The sequence below is a fragment of the Mustela nivalis genome (assembly GCF_964662115.1).
Source record: "Mustela nivalis genome assembly, chromosome: 15".
NCBI classification, from domain to species: domain Eukaryota; kingdom Metazoa; phylum Chordata; class Mammalia; order Carnivora; family Mustelidae; genus Mustela; species Mustela nivalis.
The window spans coordinates 56993180-57008822 of record NC_139034.1 but is presented as its reverse complement, the minus strand read 5'-3'; the positions used below and the strand labels follow the sequence as shown (position 1 = coordinate 57008822).

Sequence of the window (15643 nt, the reverse complement as noted above, 5' to 3'; positions counted from 1 at the left end):
TTTCTCTGTTCAATATTGCCCATCATGTGCATTTGATTGTGATGATGATGGTGGTGATGGTGGTTGTGGTGATGAAGACAATTCTTACCATTTTTGCTTACTGTGACAAGTGTTTTTCATGAATTATTTTAATCCTCACACTAAACATATGAAATAGAGATTTTTATCTCTATTTTAAATGGGGAAATTGAATCTCAGATTTTTTTTTAATTTTTTATTTTTTATAAACATATATTTTTATCCCCAGGGGTACAGGTCTGTGATTCACCAGGTTTACACACTTCACAGCACTTACCAAAGCATATACCCTCCCCAATGTCCATAATCCCACCCCATTATCCCAAACCCCCTCCCCCAAAAAACCCTCAGTTTGTTTTGTGAGATTAAGAGTCACTTATGGTTTGTCTCCCTCCCAATCCCATCTTGTTTCATTTATTCTTCTCCTACCCACTTAAGCCTCCATGTTGCATCACCACTTCCTCATATCAGGGAGATCATGTGATAGTTGTCTTTCTCTGCTTGACTTATTTCGCTAAGCATGATACGCTCTAGTTCCATCCATGTTGTTGCAAATGGCAACATTTCATTTCTTTTGATGGCTGCATAGTATTCCATTGTGTATATATACCACATCTTCTTGATCCATTCATCCGTTGATGGACATCTAGGTTCTTTCCATAGTTTGGCTATTGTGGACATTGCTGCTATAAACATTCGGGTGCATGTGCCCCTTTGGATCACTACATTTGTATCTTTAGGGTAAATACCCAATAGTGCAATTGCTGGGTCATAGGGCAGTTCTATTTTCAACATTTTGAGGAACCTCCATGCTGTTTTCCAGAGTGGCTGCACCAGCTTGCATTCCCACCAACAGTGTAGGAGGGTTCCCCTTTCTCCGCATCCTCGCCAGCATCTGTCATTTCCTGACTTGTTGATTTTAGCCATTCTGACTGGTGTGAGGTGATATCTCATTGTGGTTTTGATTTGTATTTCCCTGATGCCGAGTGATATGGAGCACTTTTTCATGTGTCTGTTGGCCATCTGGATGTCTTCTTTGCAGAAATGTCTGTTCATGTCCTCTGCCCATTTCTTGATTGGATTATTTGTTCTTTGGGTGTTGAGTTTGCTAAGTTCTTTATAGATTCTGGACACTAGTCCTTTATCTGATATGTCGTTTGCAAATATCTTCTCCCATTCTGTCAGTTGTCTTTTGATTTTGTTAACTGTTTCCTTTGCTGTGCAAAAGCTTTTGATCTTGATGAAATCCCAATAGTTCATTTTTGCCCTTGCTTCCCTTGCCTTTTGCATTGTTCCTAAAAAGATGTTACTGCGGCAGAGGTCGAAGAGGTTGCTGCCCGTGTTCTCCTCAAGGATTTTGATGGATTCCTTTTGCACATTGAGGTCCTTCATCCATTTTGAGTCTATTTTTGTGTGTGGTATAAGGAAATGGTCCAATTTCATTTTTCTGCATGTGGCTGTCCAATTTTCCCAGCACCATTTATTGAAGAGGTTGTCTTTTTTCCATTGGACATTCTTTCCTGCTTTGTCGAAGATTAGTTGACCATAGAGTTGAGGGTCTATTTCTGGGCTCTCTATTCTGTTCCATTGATCTATGTGTCTGTTTTTGTGCCAGTACCATGCTGTCTTGATGATGACAGCTTTGTAATAGAGCTTGAAGTCCGGAATTGTGATGCCACCAACGTTGGCTTTCTTTTTCAATATCCCTTTGGCTATTCGAGGTCTTTTCTGGTTCCATATAAATTTTAGCATTATTTGTTCCATTTCTTTGAAAAAGATGGATGGTACTTTGATAGGAATTGCATTAAATGTGTAGATTGCTTTAGGTAGCATAGACATTTTCACAATATTTATTCTTCCAATCCAGGAGCATGGAACATTTTTCCATTTCTTTGTGTCTTCCTCAATTTCTTTCATGAGTACTTTATAGTTTTCTGAGTATAGATTCTGTGTCTCTTTGGTTAGGTTTATTCCTAGGTATCTTATGGTTTTGGATGCAATTGTAAATGGGATTGACTTCTTAATATCTCTTTCTTCTGTCTTGCTGTTGGTGTAGAGAAATGCAACTGATTTCTGTGCATTGATTTTATATCCTGACACTTTACTGAATTCCTGTATAAGTTCTAGCAGTTTTGGAGTGGAGTCTTTTGGGTTTTCCACATATAGTATCATATCATCTGCGAAGAGTGATAATTTGACTTCTTCTTTGCCGATTTGGATGCCTTTAATTTCCTTTTGTTGTCTGATTGCTGAGGCTAGGACCTCTAGTACTATGTTGAATAGCAGTGGTGATAATGGACATCCCTGCCGTGTTCCTGACCTTAGCGGAAAAGCTTTCAGTTTTTCTCCATTGAGAATGATATTTGCGGTGGGTTTTTCATAGATGGCTTTGATGATATTGAGGTATGTGCCCTCTATCCCTACACTTTGAAGAGTTTTGATCAGGAAGGGATGCTGTACTTTGTCAAATGCTTTTTCAGAATCTATTGAGAGTATCATATGGTTCTTGTTCTTTCTTTTATTGATGTGTTGTATCAAAGAACCAGCTCCTAGTTTCGTTGATTTGTTCTATTGTTTTTTTGGTTTCTATTTCATTGATTTCTGCTCTGATCTTTATGATTTCTCTTCTCCTGCTGGGCTTAGGGTTTCTTTCTTGTTCTTTCTCCAACTCCTTTAGGTGTAGGGTTAGGTTGTGTACCTGAGACCTTTCTTGTTTCTTGAGAAAGGCTTGTACCGCTATATATTTTCCTCTCAGGACTGCCTTTGTTGTGTCCCACAGATTTTGAACCGTTGTATTTTCATTATCATTTGTTTCCATGATTTTTTTCAATTCTTCTTTAATTTCCCGGTTGACCCATTCATTCTTTAGAAGGATACTGTTTAGTCTCCATGTGTTTGGGTTCTTTCCAAACTTCCTTTTATGGTTGAGTTCTAGCTTTAGAGCATTGTGGTCTGAAAATATGCAGGGAATGATCCCAATCTTTTGATACTGGTTGAGTCCTGATTTAGGACCGAGGATGTGATCTATTCTGGAGAATGTTCCATGTGCACTAGAGAAGAATGTGTATTCTGTTGCTTTGGGATGAAATATTCTGAATATATCTGTGATGTCCATCTGGTCCAGTGTGTCGTTTAAGGCCTTTATTTCCTTGCTGATCTTTTGCTTGGATGATCTGTCCATTTCAGTGAGGGGAGTATTAAAGTCCCCTACTATTATTGTATTATTGTTGATGTGTTTCTTTGATTTTGTTATTAATTGGTTTATATAGTTGGCTGCTCCCACGTTGGGGGCATAGATATTTAAAATTGTTAAATCTTCTTGTTGGACAGACCCTTTGAGTATGATATAGTGTCCTTCCTCATCTCTTATTATAGTTTTTGGCTTAAAATCTAATTGATCTGATATAAGGATTGCCACTCCTGCTTTCTTCTGATGTCCATTAGGATGGTAAATTCTTTTCCACCCCCTCACTTTAAATCTGGAGGTGTCTTCGTGCTTAAAATGAGTTTCTTGGAGGCAACATATAGATGGGTTTTGTTTTTTTATCCATTCTGATACCCTTTGTCTTTTGACAGGGGCATTTAGCCCATTCACATTCAGGGTAACTATTGAGAGATATGAATTTAGTGCCATTGTATTGCCTGTAAGGTGACTGTTACTGTATATGGTCTCTGTTCCTTTCTGATCTACCACTTGTAGGCTCTCTCTTTGCTTAGAGGACCCCTTTCAATATTTCCTGTAGAGCTGGTTTGGTATTTGCAAATTCTTTCAGTTTTTGTTTGTCCTGGAAGCTTTTAATCTCTCCTTCTATTTTCAATGATAGCCTAGCTGGATATAGTATTCTTGGCTGCATGTTTTTCTCGTTTAGTGCTCTGAAAATATCATGCCAGCTCTTTCTGGCCTGCCAGGTCTCTGTGGATAAGTCAGCTGCCAATCTAATATTTTTACCATTGTATGTTACAGACTTCTTTTCCCGGGCTGCTTTCAGGATTTTCTCTTTGTCACTGAGACTTGTAAATTTTACTATTAGGTGACGGGGTGTGGGCCTATTCTTATTGATTTTGAGGGGTGTTCTCTGAACCTCTTGAATTTTGATGCTCATTCCCTTTGCCATATTGGGGAAATTCTCCCCAATAATTCTCTCCAGTATACCTTCTGCTCCCCTCTCTCTTTCTTCTTCTTCTGGAATCCCAATTATTCTAATGTTGTTTCGTCTTATGGTGTCGCTTATCTCTCGAATTCTCCCCTCGTGGTCCAGTAGCTGTTTGTCCCTCTTTTGCTCAGCTTCTTTATTCTCTGTCATTTGGTCTTCTATATCACTAATTCTTTCTTCTGCCTCATTTATCCTAGCAGTTAGAGCCTCCATTTTTGATTGCACCTCATTAATAGCTTTTTTTATTTCAACTTGGTTAGATTTTAGTTCTTTTATTTCTCCAGAAAGGGCTTTTATATCTCTCGAGAGGGTTTCTCTAATATCTTCCATGCCTTTTTCGAGCCCGGCTAGAACCTTGAGAATTGTCATTCTGAACTCTAGATCTGACATGTTACCGATGTCTGTATTGATTAGGTCCCTAGCCTTCGGTACTGCCTCTTGTTCTTTTTTTTGTGTTGAATTTTTACGTCTTGTCATTTTGTCCAGATAAGAGTAAATGAAGGGGCAAGTAAAATACTAAAAGGGTGGCAACAACCCCAGGAAAATATGCTTTAACCAAATTAGAAGAGATCCAAAATCGTGAGGGGGGAGAAAGGGGATAAAAAGAAAATGAAGAAAGAAAAAAAAGCAAAAAGAAAAAAAAAGCAAAAAGAAAAGAAAAGAATTTTTTAAAAAAGAAAACACCTAAGAAAAATGTAAAAAAGAAAATATATATATATTAGATAAACTAGTAAAAAATCGTTAAAAAAGAAAAAGGTAACAGTTTAAAAAAAAAAAATTTTACCCGAAGGCGAGAAAAAAAAAAAAAAAAAGAAAAAGAAAAAATTAAATTAACTGCAAGACTAAAAAAAAAAATCACAGGTAAAAGCCATGAGTTCCGTGCTTGGCTTTCTCCTCCTCTGGAATTCTGCTGCTCTCCTTGGTATTGAAACCGCACTCCTTCGTAGGTGAACTTGGCTTCGGCTGGATTTCTTGATCTTCTGGGGGAGGGGCCTGTTGTAGTGATTCTCAAGTGTCTTTGCCCCAGGCGGAATTACACCGCCCTTACCCGGGGCCGGGGTGAGTAATCCCCTCGGGTTTGCTTTCAGGAGCTTTTGTTCCCTGAGCGCTTTCCGTAGAGTTCCGGAGGACGGGAATACAAATGGCGGCCTCCTGGTCTCCGGCCCGGAGGAGCCGAGAGCCCAGGGCCCCACTCCTCAGTGCGCCCTCAGAGAACAGCGCCCAGTTACTCCCGTCTGCCTGACCTCCGGCCGTGCTCCGAGCTCACCGAGCCTGCGACCGGTTCAAGGTAACACGGAGCTGCAAGCTTACTGTCGGCTCTGTCTCTGTAGCCGGCTTTCCCGTTCCAATAACCGCAAGCTCTGCGACACTCAGACACCCCCGATCCTTCTGTGACCCTGCGGGACCTGAGGCCACGCTGACCCCGCGTGGGCTTCGCCCCGGTTTAGCCTCTGGAGCGATGTCCCTCAGCGGAACAGACTTTTAAAAGTCCTGATTTTGTGCGCGGTTGCTCCGCCGCTTGCCGGGAGCCGGCCCCTCTCCCCGGGGTCTATCTTCCTGCCGCTTTGGATTCACTTCTCCGCCGGTCCTACCTTTCAGAAAGTGGTTGTTTTTCTGTTTCCAGAATTGCTGTTCTTCTTCTCTTCGATCTGCCGATGGATTTTCAGGTGTTTGCAATCTTTAGATAAGCTATCTAGCTGATCTCCGGCTAGCTGAAGCAGTCTCAGCTTGCTACTTCTCCGCCATCTTGACTCTATCAATGAATCTCAGATTTGATAATGTTTTGGTGCCTCCCAGATATTAAATGATAGATACAGAATTTGAGATTCTTTGTCTAAAATATAATAAAAGTTTCATTTGAATTGAATTTCCTTTGTAGATATAATTCTGACAAATATAATATATGCCAACACTTTATTTCTTTTCTTCTGCTTACTTTGGGTTTCACTTCCCTTTTTTCCTTAGGTGGTGGTGGTTTTTTTGAGGTAGAAGTTTAGGTTATTGACCATAAATCTTTGTCTTGTTTTCCCTCATAATGCATTAAATACTATATATTTCCTATGAGCACCATTTTATATGCATCTGACAAATTTTGATTGGTTGTAATTTATGGCCTAAAATACAGTCCATCTTGGTGAATTTTCCCTAGAGGATTGGGAAGAATATGTATTCTACTGTTATTGGGTATCAATTGTGTTTAGTTGATTGATGATGCCATTTAGTTTACTATGTCCTTTTCTGCCTGCTGATCTGTTGATTACTATTAGAGGGATGTTAAAGTCTCCAAATATAATGGCAGATTCATATATTTCTCCTTGAATATGAGTTTTTACCTCAAATAATTTTGATGCTTTGTTGTTTTGCAAATATACATTACGGATTTTTATGTCTTGTTGAAGAATTTATCCTTTTATAAAATACCCTACTTTATCTCTGATAAATTCTCTTGCTCTGAAGTCTTCTTTATTTGTAATTAATATAGCTATTCCAGCTTTCTTTTGATGAGTGTTATCATGGTATATCTTTCTCCATTTCTTTATTTTTAGTCTTGCTAGGACTTTATACTGAAAATGGGTTTCTAGTAGGTAACGTATTTTTAAGCCTGAGTTTTTTTATTAGTTCTGACAGTTTGTCTTTTAATTAGTGTATTTAGACCATTGAGGTTTAAAGTGATTGTTGATACATTTGGACTAATATGCATATTTGTTACTTTTTTCTATTCATTGCCCTGTTCTTTGTTTCTTTTATTTTTTACTCTTTTCACATTTTCTCTGATTTTAATTGAGCATTTTATATGATTCCATTTTTTTCTCTCCATACTTTCTTAGTGGTTTTCCTTGAATTTGCAATATATATTTATAATTTATCCCGCTTCTTTTTTTTTTCCCAGCTTCTTAAAAAAAAAAAATCCAGGTTCTTTTTCACTTCATGGGTATGACAGTTGCCTTATACCAAAGAATTCTAATTCCCTTTTGACAGTAATATTTTTTATTTTACTTATTCTTAAGCAATAATCACAAAATACATTGTTTCTAAATATTCTTTTGAAAAAAACTTCCATCTGTTAGATCAGTTAAGAATAATAAAAATTAAAAAATTTATTTTACTTTTATTTATTCTTCCTCTAATGTACTACTTTCCTTTATGTAGATCCAAGCTTATCATTTTTCTTTGTTCTGAATAATTTAACATTTTTGCAAGGTAGGTCTTATTGGTGACAAATTCAATTTTTTGTTTGTCTAAGAAAGTCTTTATTTCTCAATAAAATAAATAAATAAATAAATAAATAAATAAATAAATAAAAAAGATAAGTCATCAATATTAGGATGGATTCATCCAAGAATGTATTCTGGCAAAGATAGTGTTAAGCTGATTTCCCTAGCTAAGAAAAAGCTTCTTCTGCAGATTCCACAATTTTGTAGATTCCATTTATCTCAGGAAGTTTCATTTATCTTTCTCTGTTCAATATTGCCAGTCAATATTGAATGTCAGTTTTGCTGGATACAGAAATCTAAGTTGGTGGATTTTTGGTTAATCTACACTTCAAATGTTTCATTCCACTCTTCTTGCTTGCATAATTTCTGAAGAGAAAGTCACTGTAATTCTTATCTGTCTTCCTCTATTGGTAAGGTGTTTGGGGTTTTTTTCCCCCTTCTGGCTTCTTTCAACATTTTTTTCTTTGTCTTTGATTTTGTCTTTGTCTTATGATATGACGGGTATAGATTTTTTTGGTATTTGTCCTCTTTAGTGTTTTGTAAGCCTCCCAGATCTGTTTCCTGACTCTGTCATTAATTTTGGGAAATCTTCAGCCATCACTTCTTTAAATATCTCCCATTTCTTTCTTCTCCTAATAGTATTTCATTGTGTGTATGTTACACCTTTCTTAATTGTTCCACAGTTCTTGGATATTCTGCTCAATCTTCTTAATATTTTTTTCTTTTTTGCATTTCAGTTTTGGAAGTTCCTGTTGACATATCTTCAAGTTCCCTGATTCTTTACCCAGTTAAGACCAGTCTACTGATTAGTCCCTCAAAGACATTTTTAAAAAAATTTCTATTACAGTGTTTTTGAGGGACGCCTGGGTGGCTCAGTGGGTTAAATTCTCTGCTTTCGGCTCAGGTCATGATCCTAGGGTCCTGGAATCGAGCCCTGCATCAGGCTCTCTGCTCAGCGGGGAGCCTGCTTCCTCTTCTCTTTCTCTGTCTGCCTCTCTGCCTACTTGTGATCTTTGTCTGTCAAATAAATAAATTTTTTTAAAAAAATAAAGTGTTTTTGATTTATATCATATCATTTTGACTCTCAGTTTCTATCTCTCTTCTTGTATTGCCCTCTTATTACGTGTTGTCTATTTTTTTTCCCCCATTAGAGCTTAGGAGAATTTAGCTAAGCTACTCCATGGTATTGCTGCTTTGACAGTCATTTTATTTTCCCACATGTCCTACATAGGCTTTAAACTGATACCAGCCCCTTTATGCAAGCACATGCCCCAGATAATAGCCCACAAAGTCACAAACAAATGTAGGTTCTTGATATGACTTCCCTAACAGATTCTGTGATCAGCAGTTACCATTGCCTCCTTAGGGCTACCCCTTGTGTGTCCCTTGGTTGAGACCCCCATGGAGCTTACCAAAACACTGCTCTTTTCCTTAACTCAGGAATGCCAAAGCACCCTCCCCACAGACTCTAGTAAAGACATGCATCTCAGGTCCTGCCCCCTTTTCTGTCTGTACCCTGCCATGACCTTCCCATGTAGTCCCTCAAAGTATGCCAAGTACTCCTTCTAAGACTCATGAGTAATAAACTCTATTTCAACTTCTGTGTGGTCTTTTGTTTGAACTGTGGCTCACCATTGGCACTTTGTTCTCTATTTAATAACTGCTAATTTTAAAAAGTCATAATAAGCTCTTAGTATACTAATCATAGTTATTTTAATTTCTTAATTTAGTAATTCCAAAATCTTTACCATATCTGAATTGGATTCTGATGCTGTGTTTGTCTCTTAAGGCTGTTTTGTGCTATTTTGCATTCCTTGTAGTTAGTTGCTAAAAGCTTGACATGATATATTAGGTAAAAAGAATTGAAGTGGATAGGCCTTTAGTATGAAATTTCATGTTTTTCTAGCTAGTAGCTAGACTGTGTTTCCTGTTTTCTGTAATTGTGGTACTGCTAAAATTTCTACTAGTGTGCCGTTTTTGTCTCTACTGTTGTGTTTGAGTTTTTCTAGATACTCCTTAAATAGGGTTTAAAGATTTCAGAGTTGTTTTGTTGTTGTTGTTGTCTTAAGCTATAAACCCCTGTTATTAGAGAGGAGCCCAGATGATATGTAAGTAAGGTGTGGGAGCAGGGACAGGCTCTCTGTTCCCATGATTAGGTCTCAGTCTTTTAGTGAGGTTGAATTGGGTACTTCCCATCTTTCAAGTCAAAGGCTAGAGGCACTGGATTTGGTGCTTCCATTTCTCTAGGTTAGTTATGTTTAGGTAAAACAGTTTCCCTTAGGGGGAGATCTTGTATAGGAGAACAGAACACTCTGAGCCTATTTCAGAGTCATTCCTCTCCCACTACCGCTTGCTGGAAGTAGAAAGGGATTTTTCTCATATGTTCATAGTGAGAATCTGGTAGAGTTCCTGGAGGATAAAACTGTTAAAAGTATGAGAATCCTCACAAGACTAGCTTGAGAGTTAAAAACTCCCAGGGGGCCCAGTTATAATAGAGCAGAGTTTCTTCTACCAGTAACTCAAACCACATTGGTGGAAGTGGAATACAGATGGTAAGGTTCAAGAAAACCTCTTAGTGAGTTTGATTTTGTATCACTTGGGATTTATGCTGACACCAGCACCTGAACCTGACTTACACTTGGAGAGTCTAAAAATAAGAGCTGTTCTGATGACAGAATTTGGTGGAGCAAGGCAATGTGAATTTTCTGAGTATCTACTGAAGACCTAATGGAAGGAAACCAGACTAGTCCTTATGGAAGGAATTTTACTCAAATGGAATACCAGGCAAGGTGATTCCCATAGTAGGTAAATTATGGAAAATCAGAGAAACTGAGGATGGTGCCATAAGTGTCCAGATACAAAATCATCACCTGTATTAGTTTATATACAGGTGAAGAATCCCTGACAGGACCTATAAAGAATCCCTGACAAATCACCACCAAGAGGGAGAGCCACCATTTGGAATATTCCATAATCAGAAGACACCAAGTCCAGATTACAGTAGCACTCATCAAGTAAATTCTTCTTCCCTGTGTCATGTTCTTTTCTCAGTTCAAACTCTGAAGCAACTAGATGCAGCCTGGTGAGTGGATCAGGAGTGGTAGAAGAGTTAGGTAGGAAAAATAAAGAAACTTTATCCTGCTCCATGAGACCAAGTATAGCTGAGATAGAGAAGATTTAACAGGAAGATGGTTTTGAGTCATGTGATTATTGGACTAGATTAAATCATTTATTACCTACATCTGACAATAAAGGCTATGGAAGATGGCAGAGACTTCATCTAAGAGGTTGAGGAGTTGGAGATCTAAACTGAGAAAGTAGATTTAAAGGAGCTTTATTGTGAAAGAATGGAATTACTTTCTACTCCTATGAAGACCGTTTAATTGGATAAGCCAGTCACACTGGCAATAAGGCCATAAACAGCAAACATGAAGACTTGGGTTAAAGTTGCTTCTGTTACAGAAGTATCTAGGTATGCAGAAGCCTTAAGAGTGTTACATCTTTTGCACTTAATGTGTGAAATAAAGCCACAGTATTTCTGGGTCCACTGTGCATCACTGGGACCAATTTTTGGCAGAGGAAATAACTGTTCCCTTTATAGGATGAGACTGCCAAGCCCTCTATAAACAGATGGCTGTTATTTCATTATTCATCATATCTTCCCTTGACACTTCTTTCTCTGCCAATTATTGCTGCAGATATAGTCTTTTATTTAGGGGAAGTTTTTGAGATAGTTTTTTGAGAACTAGTGTCCAGGGATGTGAGGGATTTCTCTGTATTCCTTTATCTACCTGCCATCTGCACCTGAAATTAGGTTGAAGATTAAGACTAATTTCAATCCTTGATGAATCACTGAGAATTATACAAGACATTTCCATGTTTGATCTTGGAGACTTAGTACTGGTACGATGTCAAATCCTCTTTGGAACAGAGTAGTGATAGCTACTTTTTATGACAACTAATTAGTTAGATAGCTATATATGTTACAAAGAAAACCTAGATTTTCCCAGTTGAAACAGGAATAGTTAAGTTCATCTATCTCACATATAATTAAAAAAATCAAAGCTATTTCATGTGATTAATATAGATATTTTATAAGGAGAGTTGAGTAAGAGGATGCTAGTGTCAGAACACTTTTATTTCTTACAATCTCTGAGCTTTGTTTCTTTCTAGGTAGACTTTTTTTTGGACAGTAATTCCCCCCACACAATAGAAAATAAGGCTATGGGTAACTCTAGGCTTTTATCATCTTGTATCCCAGAGAGGATATCACTTTCACAAAGTTTCCAAAAGGAGTCCAGAGAAGAACTTTGACTTGTCATGTAGTTTGTGCCTGGAACCAGAGGTGGTGTCCTTTCCCACACAAACTATAGAGACTAAAGATGAGAAAGAAGTGCTGAATCAAAGAGATTCTTGTTAGATAAAAACTTACGTTCACTCAACTAAGTAAGATTTTTGGTACCTTCTATTCAAAAATATTCTTTATCCCCTGCTCATTCTATCTCTTTTTCCTCCATTAAATTTCTTGTTTTAAGGCTTCTTTTTTTGAAGTTTCAAGTTTTTGCTTAAATTCTAGTTAATTAACTTACAGTGTAATACTAGTTGCAGTAGTAGAATTTAGTGATTCATCACTCACATACAACATCCAGTGCTCATCATAACCAGTGCCCTCCTTTTTTAAAAAAAAAATTAAAAAAAATTTTTTTAAAATTTATTTGGCAGACAGAGATCTCAAGTAGGCATAGAGGCAGGCAGAGAGAGAGGAAGAAAAGCAGGCTCCCTGCTGAGCAGAGAGCCCGATGTGGGGCTCGATCTGAGGACCCTGGGATCATGACCTGAGCTGAAGGCAGAGGATTTAACCCACTGAGCCACCCAGGCATCCCACCAGTGCCCTCCTTAATACCCATCACCCCTTAACCTATCCCCCCCCCCACCTCCCCTCTAGCAGCCATCAGTTTGTTCTCTATAGTTAAGAGTCTGTTCTATGGCTTGCCTTTCTTTTTCCCTGCTATGTTCATCCGTTTTGTTTCTTAAATCCCACATATGGGATTCTTAAATCTCACAAATAAATCATATTTGTCTTTCTCTAATTGACCTGTTTCACTTAACATGATACACTCTAACTCCATCCATGTCATTGCAAATGGCAAGATTTCCCTCTTTTTATGGCTGAGTAATATTCCATTACACACACACACACACACACACACACACACACACACACACACACTCAGCACATCTTCTTTATCCACTCATCAGTCAATAGACATTAGGGCTTTTTCCATAATCTGGCTATTATTGATAATGCTGCTATAAGTATCAGGGTGCATGTATCCCTTCAAATCAGTGTTTTTGTATCCTTTTGGTAAATACCTAGTCGTGCAATTGTTGGATCACAGGGTAGTTCTATTTTTAACTTTTTGAGGAACTTCCATACTGTTTTCCAGAGTGACTGTACCAGTTTACATTCCCACCAATGGTCTTCCCCTTTCTCCATATTTTCACCAATATCTGCTATTTCCTGTGCTGCAAATTTTAGCCATTCTGACAGGTGTGAGGTAATATCCCATTGATTTGTATTTCCTCTACCATTAAATTTCTTTAATGTCTCCCAGAGCCAAGTAGATATGAATGGTACCTCCACTGAATGATATCCCCTGCATCTTGGCTTCCAAAAAATTTCCAGAGAATTTCTTGAAAGCTGGAGATATTCATGAAATCTCAGGGGACAGGGACTTTTATTACACTTGATTTTATCATAAACTCCTTTCATTGTTGGTTTGGAGATCATTGTGCTGTAATCTAGTACCAAGTTCATGATTGAAAGTTCTTGGGACATTGATAGCATCTATTCATGTTTGGGGATTAGCAGTTTAAGTGAAATCAGTGATTCTCATGCAGGGACTACTTCAAGAACTTAGGCTCACAATTTTTAGACATACACTGAATTATAAAGAATCAGCTGGGAAGTCTCTGGTTATTAGAAATTCCTCAGAGAAGTGGGAAATGATTTTGCCTCTCAGATTAAAGTTAGGTTGATCAGCCCTTCTGTAAGACCTGCAGTTTCAAAAAACCTAAATGTAAGATAGTCATACATTCCAGGTGTTAAGTGTTAGACCAGTTTCAAATATCCTATTCCACTATCACTATAAGTATTCTCATATTATCAGACAATGTATCTGGGACAGGAACTTATTCGATATGATTTCAGAGTTAAAACTAAGTCCTTGTTTCCTGGTTCATAAATGTATTGTATCAGAAGTTCCTACATCCACCCACCATCCACCTAAGGGAGCTCTGAGTTTTTATTTCTAAAGGAAATTCAAAATGTTTCTGGGGGAGGAAAGCAGCATCCAATTGTACTTGAGGATAATTATCCAGATTTTCTAACCTACACCATGACATGTTTGCTGTGAGAGAGATATGTTTAGTATCATTTCCCTGACTTAGAGAAAAGATTATGAAATAGGGTCTATGACAGTCGAAGTACACAGGTGAGTTCAATATTTGTAGGCACGGTGAAGAGAATAAAGATGAATTTAATCATCTTATCCAGGTGGTTTTACACTTTGGCTGCACATTTGAATCACCCAAGAGTTTTCAAAATCTCTGACTTCTTCCTTCATTTCTAGCCTAGGCCAATTAAATCAGAATTTGGGGGTGGAGGCCTGAAAAGCTTCCCAAGTGATTCTAATGATCCACCAGCATGGAAAACCAAATTTTGAGAAATGTATAAAATGAGATATAAAATGTGTTAAGTATAATGAAAATGACCAAATGAAGAAAAGATTTTGGCAAACTTTTCCCACTATTTATTAAGCTTATGCAATATATGCATAGGCACTATGCTAGACACTCTCTAAAACATACCTGTGAGGAATAATTACTTTTGACAACTGAAAAATCTGGTAAACAGCTTAAGTGACATGAATGAAATCACATAGCTAGTAAGTGGTGGAGCTAGGATGCCTGGTGTATGCTAACAAACTGACTGAAAGGAGGTGCTGTGTCTTAATGATCTTTCAGTCTCTTCCACTTTCTATTGTACCCATCCCAGACCCCTAGCAAAGCATCTGCTCTAGAATAGGGGTTTTATGAAAATTCACTTGGAGTTTCATTCCAACAAAATGGAGTGTTAGGTGGCCTACTATGTATGAGACATACATGTGTGAAGCAGTACTATTTTTTTTTTCCTCTTATAATCTACTTCAACTGCCTCTTCAGAATAATCAGTCAAGGTAGCTAGCATAGGATAAGATAGAGTGTGCCTTCCCTGTAACTTAGGCCTTACTATCATGACTAGGTCCAGGACAAAGGCCAGTCAATCCCAGGTTAGTGAAGGTCTTTGGTATTGGCAGAGAAAGAGCACAGCCAGGAACAGGTAGCCAAGGAGTAGGTGTGTGAAGTAGTGAATTCAGAAAGTATATTTAAGGCCAATGTTCAATGCAAAATAAGTAATAAGATATGTGAAGGTCAAAGAGAGATCAAAATGTCATAGGAAGTTGAGAAGCAATTGTTTTTCCCAAGTACAATCTCAGCTAGATTGAAATTAGGATACTATAGTAGTTTGGGTCAGGAGTCAAAGAACCCAGAATTAGCAATCAGGTGCTGGGAGCAAGAAAATAGTTCAGTAACCCAACAATTGGGGTACAGGTTATTGAACACTGGAAGAGCGTGTAAAATTAAATCCCATAAGTATTTGTCAAGTAATTATAATATTTTAGCCACTTGGATGCTGTAATACAAATGCAAAGATTAGTAAGACACAAACTCTATCCCAAAGGAGGGAATAATTTACTAGAGGAACATAAGAGGAAAGTGCTATGGGAGTACCTATGAAAGAGGTAACACTAATAGTAGAGATTTTTTTATACTTGCCCATGATTTTCAGTCATAAGTCTATCTGTTGACACTGCAAAAACAAAATGTTTTGATTCAGAATTTCTATGGGTGAATTCTGTTTCCAGTATAAAGGAATCTAAATGGTACTTTAATGAACATAATTATCTCTTCCAGGGGTATTTTCTTTTTAAAACATTATTTTTTCATGTTCAAGGTAGATACCGTAATTATGAGTTCTTGGTCACAATAAATTGGCTGTGTGTCAGGAGACTCATCCTTGCACTATGAATGTGGACATTTGGGAGACCATTTTTCTCTCAAATATTGGGATGACTTTTTATATTTCATCATGTCACAGCAATCTCAAAATTGGTAGCAAGTACTTCATGTGTTACCATTGAAAAAACAGCAGGA

At 37.7% G+C, this 15643-nt stretch overlaps 1 long non-coding RNA gene across 1 annotated transcript in view; it reads left to right on the top strand.

Annotated features, from left to right (window-relative positions):
* The window catches only part of LOC309849300, a 97157-nt gene extending 88856 nt beyond the window's left edge, over window positions 1-8301 (top strand). The window contains exon 3 of the long non-coding RNA XR_014303639.1: window positions 8125-8301. This is a non-coding gene — a long non-coding RNA (uncharacterized lncRNA). The remainder of the gene's footprint in view (window positions 1-8124) is intronic.
* The last annotated feature ends 7342 nt before the right edge of the window (window positions 8302-15643 follow it).